Raw genomic sequence first — 3,230 nt, forward strand, 5'->3', positions numbered from 1 at the left:
AAGCCCACTGCAATGCCAGGAAATTGAGATATACCCCAGTGATCTAGCAAGGGGCCATGCCCCATGCTGCAGACTCAGGATTCTCCCTTCTCCCTAAATATCACTTCACAGGACTGTTGCATCCCCCCAGTGTCCCATATTCAGCTGTGACCAATCTTGGTTGCATTTGAAGAAGCAAACCAAGCCACCAAACACATAAAAAAAGTATAACATACATCCAGGGCATTAGGAAAAAAATCCTTCCTGACCCCCTCAGATTGAAACCCGGAAGCATGAATGTTGATATCAATTGTTGTCTTAATGCAGAGCTGCCAGCCAGTGTTGTAGGCAAGATGAAGACAATGCTAGAAACAGCCTCATTGCATTGCTTTTCTGCCACCAAAGAGCCTCCTGGCCTAGAGAAAATCTGGATGTGGAATCTAAACAATCAAGCAGAAATAAAAATGACCGTGCTTGTAGACAGGATTTCTCAGTCCCAGAGAAGCAGCAAACTGCACACACAACCCCCTTTATGTCATCCTTAACCCATTCACGTTGACATCAGTCCCCACCTCTGCCTCAACCATTTCTCTCTCTTTGTGATCCCCTCCGGTCTCTGTTTATGCATGTCCTTCCTCAGGGTTAGGTGAAGCCCTATAGCACAGCTATACCAGTGATTCTTAACCAGGGTGCCTTGTGACCCTTTCAAGGATGCTGCAGGGTGCCACACTATGTTAGCACTGTGAGGTGTGCAAAAATGGTTCAGGCAGCAAACTCAGAGAAATAGAAATCCACAGTGTTAACAACATTCTGCCCTGCTGTGGTCTTTCTGAGTTCTTGACAACAGAAGAATGGCTCTATTATGTTTCCATAGTCAAAACATGAGCAAAAACTAAGAGCCGGCAATTTCTGAGTGGTACCTTGAGTCAAATGAGGTTGAGAACCACTGATCTATATAACCTTTGCATTGCCATGTGGGCATCTGAAAGGAAGGCCACAAACTCAGCTGGGGCTGCCTGCAGCAAGCCTGCTTCCAAGCCAAGACTGGGTTGCCAGGTCGCGATGCTTGACTCTTGAGTTCAACATCCCCATGGCCTCCCCCAAGATCTTAGTTAATGCTGCTCTGGGGTTGCCCAGCAGGTGGCACTGCAAAGCCACAGGTGGTTAACTCCAGGCAGTGGCTGGCCCTGCTCCCTATGTCCTTCCACCACGGCTGCCCTGGGCATCTCCATGGAGTAAAGTGGTGCTGCTCTGGACAGACACCCGCGTCCACGGGGCCCAGCTGTGGCCCGAAGCCTCTGCTGAGTGGGAAAGTGACAAGGTCCTTCTCCTCCTCGTTGCAACAACAAGTGCTTCCCTGAGTGGGAGGAAGCAGAGGCTGCTTCCCTCCTGACTGATCTATGCATTGGAAGGGCGAGAGGCTGCTACCTTGAGCTCAATGGCTGGGCTGCCTTTCAAGCAGCATGGCAGTGCAAGCTCCTGGCTGGACACTAGATCCCCTCTATTTCCTTTTGATGCAGTAGTTCCCAGCCCTTGGACAAGGGATTTCCTCTGCTTGACGTGTCCTCTGCATTCCCCCAGCCTCTCCCCTTCTACAGCCCTTGAGTTGGGATGGATGGGCACAAATCTGCTGTAGCTGGTTTGGCTTCTATGAGTTGCAGTGGCCATCACCTTGTGGCAGGTGGGTGTTAGTGGCTCTGTTGGAGCCAAAGAGTTGGCAGGCTGAAATGAGACCAAATCCACATTGTGACCCAAAGCTCACACCCAGCCCTGATGCTGGAGAATTGGCTGGTACATAGACATTTGGGTGTTCAAACAAGGCCTTAAGCCATAGTGGGTCAACGTGAATATCAGAGGGGTAGTTAGGCATGTTACTCTGCAGTTTGGCAGAAGGCAGGTTACATCTGCACCTTATAAACTAACCAAATCATTGATGTGTAGCATAAGCCTCATAAGCAAAAGGCTCAGTTCATCAGCTGTTGTGAATATCATCATTACCATTCCCACAGCAGGGCACTGGGCTGGAACTGCAGACCTGGGTTCTAATCCTTGCTTGGCTGGGTGGCTTGGGAAGGCACTTTCCCTCTTTCTGTTTCCCTCCCACCCTCTGACTCATCTAGTCATACCACAAGGGCTGCACTCACTGTGCGCCCATGCAGCCCTCAGAATATCCAAGCCCTGTCCCAAACCCATGCAGTTCACTGAACTAGCATGGCGTGGCTAAGGCATGACGTTATCTACCATAAAGGATACTGGCGCTGGCATCAAATTGGGTTGTCGAGGGCTCCCTTAGCCTGCTGGCGGGTGCACCCTGACTGCTGGGTCAAAGGTAGCCCTGTGGAGCCTTAGCCACTCTGCCACTGCCCCAACATCCTCCTTGGCACGTTAAGGGTATGACTGCGTTGCATTCCCAGCAGAGCTGAGTAGAGCAATGCCCACTGGCCCCTTCTCACACGTGTCAAACCTGGGAATGCAACAGTGCAGCCACTCTGGGAACATGGGCCCATGTCTGCTCTCCAGCCTGCTGACTCAAGCAACCCTGGGCAGCGCCAGCAGCGTGGTTGAACTGCTGTATCTCCAGGCTTGGTGTGTGAGAGCAGGAGCGGGTGGGTGGGTTGGCAGGGCAGCCCTGGGAACGCAGCGTAGAAATATCTGCAGTGGCTACTGTACCATCAAAGCAGTGACAAGCTTGTGGCTGGTTTTTATGCTTCTCTTCAGCATGTGTAGGACTATTTCCAGAGTCCTTCTTTTCTCTCTCCCTCCTGTTCAGCCTGGAAATCACGGACCATAACTGTTGTTAGGGATTAGGATTGCTTGTACCCCTGGGGACTCCTGCTTTGTGGAATCTGGACTTCCCCCCCCCCAAAGCCCCAGCTGAGGGAGCCAGGCGACTGTGGGAGACCCCCGCCCGGTCCCCTGAAGTAGGTTTCTCGTCCTGCTGCAGACAGCGTGGAGCTTGGCTGCGGACTTCTGGGGGAGCACGAGGAAACCCCGGAGAGGAAATGCAGAGCAGAGAGGAGACCGGTCACTAGCCCAGGCCCAGGGAGAAACCCGCGCCAGCGCTGCCGGCCTGCGCGCGCTTCTCAGGAGGATGCCTCCAGAGCAGGGCGCCAGGCCCAGGCCACCTTCACGACTTCGGCGTGGGAGGCTCCTCGTCCTGAGGGGCTGGCAGTGCGGGCCCGTGCCTCAGTTTCCCTGCCCGCGTGCACGTGGCGCCGGAGCCAGGCAGGCCCCCGTGGCCGCGGCGGGGG

Source organism: Crocodylus porosus, unplaced genomic scaffold (assembly GCF_001723895.1).
Source record: "Crocodylus porosus isolate Cpor-Errol unplaced genomic scaffold, CroPor_comp1, whole genome shotgun sequence".
Lineage (NCBI taxonomy): Eukaryota > Metazoa > Chordata > Crocodylia > Crocodylidae > Crocodylus > Crocodylus porosus.